The following is a 6,555-nucleotide window of genomic DNA, read 5'->3' on the forward strand; positions in this document are numbered from 1 at the left end:
ACCCCCCCCCCCCCCCACCCCCCCCCCCCCCCACCCCCCCCCCCCCCCACCCCCCCCCCCCCCCACCCCCCCCCCCCCCCACCCCCCCCCCCCCCCACCCCCCCCCCCCCCCACCCCCCCCCCCCCCCACCCCCCCCCCCCCCCACCCCCCCCCCCCCCCACCCCCCCCCCCCCCCACCCCCCCCCCCCCCCACCCCCCCCCCCCCCCACCCCCCCCCCCCCCCACCCCCCCCCCCCCCCACCCCCCCCCCCCCCCACCCCCCCCCCCCCCCACCCCCCCCCCCCCCCACCCCCCCCCCCCCCCACCCCCCCCCCCCCCCACCCCCCCCCCCCCCCACCCCCCCCCCCCCCCACCCCCCCCCCCCCCCACCCCCCCCCCCCCCCACCCCCCCCCCCCCCCACCCCCCCCCCCCCCCACCCCCCCCCCCCCCCACCCCCCCCCCCCCCCACCCCCCCCCCCCCCCACCCCCCCCCCCCCCCACCCCCCCCCCCCCCCACCCCCCCCCCCCCCCACCCCCCCCCCCCCCCACCCCCCCCCCCCCCCACCCCCCCCCCCCCCCACCCCCCCCCCCCCCCACCCCCCCCCCCCCCCACCCCCCCCCCCCCCCACCCCCCCCCCCCCCCACCCCCCCCCCCCCCCACCCCCCCCCCCCCCCACCCCCCCCCCCCCCCACCCCCCCCCCCCCCCACCCCCCCCCCCCCCCACCCCCCCCCCCCCCCACCCCCCCCCCCCCCCACCCCCCCCCCCCCCCACCCCCCCCCCCCCCCACCCCCCCCCCCCCCCACCCCCCCCCCCCCCCACCCCCCCCCCCCCCCACCCCCCCCCCCCCCCACCCCCCCCCCCCCCCACCCCCCCCCCCCCCCACCCCCCCCCCCCCCCACCCCCCCCCCCCCCCACCCCCCCCCCCCCCCACCCCCCCCCCCCCCCACCCCCCCCCCCCCCCACCCCCCCCCCCCCCCACCCCCCCCCCCCCCCACCCCCCCCCCCCCCCACCCCCCCCCCCCCCCACCCCCCCCCCCCCCCACCCCCCCCCCCCCCCACCCCCCCCCCCCCCCACCCCCCCCCCCCCCCACCCCCCCCCCCCCCCACCCCCCCCCCCCCCCACCCCCCCCCCCCCCCACCCCCCCCCCCCCCCACCCCCCCCCCCCCCCACCCCCCCCCCCCCCCACCCCCCCCCCCCCCCACCCCCCCCCCCCCCCACCCCCCCCCCCCCCCACCCCCCCCCCCCCCCACCCCCCCCCCCCCCCACCCCCCCCCCCCCCCACCCCCCCCCCCCCCCACCCCCCCCCCCCCCCACCCCCCCCCCCCCCCACCCCCCCCCCCCCCCACCCCCCCCCCCCCCCACCCCCCCCCCCCCCCACCCCCCCCCCCCCCCACCCCCCCCCCCCCCCACCCCCCCCCCCCCCCACCCCCCCCCCCCCCCACCCCCCCCCCCCCCCACCCCCCCCCCCCCCCACCCCCCCCCCCCCCCACCCCCCCCCCCCCCCACCCCCCCCCCCCCCCACCCCCCCCCCCCCCCACCCCCCCCCCCCCCCACCCCCCCCCCCCCCCACCCCCCCCCCCCCCCACCCCCCCCCCCCCCCACCCCCCCCCCCCCCCACCCCCCCCCCCCCCCACCCCCCCCCCCCCCCACCCCCCCCCCCCCCCACCCCCCCCCCCCCCCACCCCCCCCCCCCCCCACCCCCCCCCCCCCCCACCCCCCCCCCCCCCCACCCCCCCCCCCCCCCACCCCCCCCCCCCCCCACCCCCCCCCCCCCCCACCCCCCCCCCCCCCCACCCCCCCCCCCCCCCACCCCCCCCCCCCCCCACCCCCCCCCCCCCCCACCCCCCCCCCCCCCCACCCCCCCCCCCCCCCACCCCCCCCCCCCCCCACCCCCCCCCCCCCCCACCCCCCCCCCCCCCCACCCCCCCCCCCCCCCACCCCCCCCCCCCCCCACCCCCCCCCCCCCCCACCCCCCCCCCCCCCCACCCCCCCCCCCCCCCACCCCCCCCCCCCCCCACCCCCCCCCCCCCCCACCCCCCCCCCCCCCCACCCCCCCCCCCCCCCACCCCCCCCCCCCCCCACCCCCCCCCCCCCCCACCCCCCCCCCCCCCCACCCCCCCCCCCCCCCACCCCCCCCCCCCCCCACCCCCCCCCCCCCCCACCCCCCCCCCCCCCCACCCCCCCCCCCCCCCACCCCCCCCCCCCCCCACCCCCCCCCCCCCCCACCCCCCCCCCCCCCCACCCCCCCCCCCCCCCACCCCCCCCCCCCCCCACCCCCCCCCCCCCCCACCCCCCCCCCCCCCCACCCCCCCCCCCCCCCACCCCCCCCCCCCCCCACCCCCCCCCCCCCCCACCCCCCCCCCCCCCCACCCCCCCCCCCCCCCACCCCCCCCCCCCCCCACCCCCCCCCCCCCCCACCCCCCCCCCCCCCCACCCCCCCCCCCCCCCACCCCCCCCCCCCCCCACCCCCCCCCCCCCCCACCCCCCCCCCCCCCCACCCCCCCCCCCCCCCACCCCCCCCCCCCCCCACCCCCCCCCCCCCCCACCCCCCCCCCCCCCCACCCCCCCCCCCCCCCACCCCCCCCCCCCCCCACCCCCCCCCCCCCCCACCCCCCCCCCCCCCCACCCCCCCCCCCCCCCACCCCCCCCCCCCCCCACCCCCCCCCCCCCCCACCCCCCCCCCCCCCCACCCCCCCCCCCCCCCACCCCCCCCCCCCCCCACCCCCCCCCCCCCCCACCCCCCCCCCCCCCCACCCCCCCCCCCCCCCACCCCCCCCCCCCCCCACCCCCCCCCCCCCCCACCCCCCCCCCCCCCCACCCCCCCCCCCCCCCACCCCCCCCCCCCCCCACCCCCCCCCCCCCCCACCCCCCCCCCCCCCCACCCCCCCCCCCCCCCACCCCCCCCCCCCCCCACCCCCCCCCCCCCCCACCCCCCCCCCCCCCCACCCCCCCCCCCCCCCACCCCCCCCCCCCCCCACCCCCCCCCCCCCCCACCCCCCCCCCCCCCCACCCCCCCCCCCCCCCACCCCCCCCCCCCCCCACCCCCCCCCCCCCCCACCCCCCCCCCCCCCCACCCCCCCCCCCCCCCACCCCCCCCCCCCCCCACCCCCCCCCCCCCCCACCCCCCCCCCCCCCCACCCCCCCCCCCCCCCACCCCCCCCCCCCCCCACCCCCCCCCCCCCCCACCCCCCCCCCCCCCCACCCCCCCCCCCCCCCACCCCCCCCCCCCCCCACCCCCCCCCCCCCCCACCCCCCCCCCCCCCCACCCCCCCCCCCCCCCACCCCCCCCCCCCCCCACCCCCCCCCCCCCCCACCCCCCCCCCCCCCCACCCCCCCCCCCCCCCACCCCCCCCCCCCCCCACCCCCCCCCCCCCCCACCCCCCCCCCCCCCCACCCCCCCCCCCCCCCACCCCCCCCCCCCCCCACCCCCCCCCCCCCCCACCCCCCCCCCCCCCCACCCCCCCCCCCCCCCACCCCCCCCCCCCCCCACCCCCCCCCCCCCCCACCCCCCCCCCCCCCCACCCCCCCCCCCCCCCACCCCCCCCCCCCCCCACCCCCCCCCCCCCCCACCCCCCCCCCCCCCCACCCCCCCCCCCCCCCACCCCCCCCCCCCCCCACCCCCCCCCCCCCCCACCCCCCCCCCCCCCCACCCCCCCCCCCCCCCACCCCCCCCCCCCCCCACCCCCCCCCCCCCCCACCCCCCCCCCCCCCCACCCCCCCCCCCCCCCACCCCCCCCCCCCCCCACCCCCCCCCCCCCCCACCCCCCCCCCCCCCCACCCCCCCCCCCCCCCACCCCCCCCCCCCCCCACCCCCCCCCCCCCCCACCCCCCCCCCCCCCCACCCCCCCCCCCCCCCACCCCCCCCCCCCCCCACCCCCCCCCCCCCCCACCCCCCCCCCCCCCCACCCCCCCCCCCCCCCACCCCCCCCCCCCCCCACCCCCCCCCCCCCCCACCCCCCCCCCCCCCCACCCCCCCCCCCCCCCACCCCCCCCCCCCCCCACCCCCCCCCCCCCCCACCCCCCCCCCCCCCCACCCCCCCCCCCCCCCACCCCCCCCCCCCCCCACCCCCCCCCCCCCCCACCCCCCCCCCCCCCCACCCCCCCCCCCCCCCACCCCCCCCCCCCCCCACCCCCCCCCCCCCCCACCCCCCCCCCCCCCCACCCCCCCCCCCCCCCACCCCCCCCCCCCCCCACCCCCCCCCCCCCCCACCCCCCCCCCCCCCCACCCCCCCCCCCCCCCACCCCCCCCCCCCCCCACCCCCCCCCCCCCCCACCCCCCCCCCCCCCCACCCCCCCCCCCCCCCACCCCCCCCCCCCCCCACCCCCCCCCCCCCCCACCCCCCCCCCCCCCCACCCCCCCCCCCCCCCACCCCCCCCCCCCCCCACCCCCCCCCCCCCCCACCCCCCCCCCCCCCCACCCCCCCCCCCCCCCACCCCCCCCCCCCCCCACCCCCCCCCCCCCCCACCCCCCCCCCCCCCCACCCCCCCCCCCCCCCACCCCCCCCCCCCCCCACCCCCCCCCCCCCCCACCCCCCCCCCCCCCCACCCCCCCCCCCCCCCACCCCCCCCCCCCCCCACCCCCCCCCCCCCCCACCCCCCCCCCCCCCCACCCCCCCCCCCCCCCACCCCCCCCCCCCCCCACCCCCCCCCCCCCCCACCCCCCCCCCCCCCCACCCCCCCCCCCCCCCACCCCCCCCCCCCCCCACCCCCCCCCCCCCCCACCCCCCCCCCCCCCCACCCCCCCCCCCCCCCACCCCCCCCCCCCCCCACCCCCCCCCCCCCCCACCCCCCCCCCCCCCCACCCCCCCCCCCCCCCACCCCCCCCCCCCCCCACCCCCCCCCCCCCCCACCCCCCCCCCCCCCCACCCCCCCCCCCCCCCACCCCCCCCCCCCCCCACCCCCCCCCCCCCCCACCCCCCCCCCCCCCCACCCCCCCCCCCCCCCACCCCCCCCCCCCCCCACCCCCCCCCCCCCCCACCCCCCCCCCCCCCCACCCCCCCCCCCCCCCACCCCCCCCCCCCCCCACCCCCCCCCCCCCCCACCCCCCCCCCCCCCCACCCCCCCCCCCCCCCACCCCCCCCCCCCCCCACCCCCCCCCCCCCCCACCCCCCCCCCCCCCCACCCCCCCCCCCCCCCACCCCCCCCCCCCCCCACCCCCCCCCCCCCCCACCCCCCCCCCCCCCCACCCCCCCCCCCCCCCACCCCCCCCCCCCCCCACCCCCCCCCCCCCCCACCCCCCCCCCCCCCCACCCCCCCCCCCCCCCACCCCCCCCCCCCCCCACCCCCCCCCCCCCCCACCCCCCCCCCCCCCCACCCCCCCCCCCCCCCACCCCCCCCCCCCCCCACCCCCCCCCCCCCCCACCCCCCCCCCCCCCCACCCCCCCCCCCCCCCACCCCCCCCCCCCCCCACCCCCCCCCCCCCCCACCCCCCCCCCCCCCCACCCCCCCCCCCCCCCACCCCCCCCCCCCCCCACCCCCCCCCCCCCCCACCCCCCCCCCCCCCCACCCCCCCCCCCCCCCACCCCCCCCCCCCCCCACCCCCCCCCCCCCCCACCCCCCCCCCCCCCCACCCCCCCCCCCCCCCACCCCCCCCCCCCCCCACCCCCCCCCCCCCCCACCCCCCCCCCCCCCCACCCCCCCCCCCCCCCACCCCCCCCCCCCCCCACCCCCCCCCCCCCCCACCCCCCCCCCCCCCCACCCCCCCCCCCCCCCACCCCCCCCCCCCCCCACCCCCCCCCCCCCCCACCCCCCCCCCCCCCCACCCCCCCCCCCCCCCACCCCCCCCCCCCCCCACCCCCCCCCCCCCCCACCCCCCCCCCCCCCCACCCCCCCCCCCCCCCACCCCCCCCCCCCCCCACCCCCCCCCCCCCCCACCCCCCCCCCCCCCCACCCCCCCCCCCCCCCACCCCCCCCCCCCCCCACCCCCCCCCCCCCCCACCCCCCCCCCCCCCCACCCCCCCCCCCCCCCACCCCCCCCCCCCCCCACCCCCCCCCCCCCCCACCCCCCCCCCCCCCCACCCCCCCCCCCCCCCACCCCCCCCCCCCCCCACCCCCCCCCCCCCCCACCCCCCCCCCCCCCCACCCCCCCCCCCCCCCACCCCCCCCCCCCCCCACCCCCCCCCCCCCCCACCCCCCCCCCCCCCCACCCCCCCCCCCCCCCACCCCCCCCCCCCCCCACCCCCCCCCCCCCCCACCCCCCCCCCCCCCCACCCCCCCCCCCCCCCACCCCCCCCCCCCCCCACCCCCCCCCCCCCCCACCCCCCCCCCCCCCCACCCCCCCCCCCCCCCACCCCCCCCCCCCCCCACCCCCCCCCCCCCCCACCCCCCCCCCCCCCCACCCCCCCCCCCCCCCACCCCCCCCCCCCCCCACCCCCCCCCCCCCCCACCCCCCCCCCCCCCCACCCCCCCCCCCCCCCACCCCCCCCCCCCCCCACCCCCCCCCCCCCCCACCCCCCCCCCCCCCCACCCCCCCCCCCCCCCACCCCCCCCCCCCCCCACCCCCCCCCCCCCCCACCCCCCCCCCCCCCCACCCCCCCCCCCCCCCACCCCCCCCCCCCCCCACCCCCCCCCC

Source organism: Sphaerodactylus townsendi, linkage group LG13 (assembly GCF_021028975.2).
Source record: "Sphaerodactylus townsendi isolate TG3544 linkage group LG13, MPM_Stown_v2.3, whole genome shotgun sequence".
Lineage (NCBI taxonomy): Eukaryota > Metazoa > Chordata > Lepidosauria > Squamata > Sphaerodactylidae > Sphaerodactylus > Sphaerodactylus townsendi.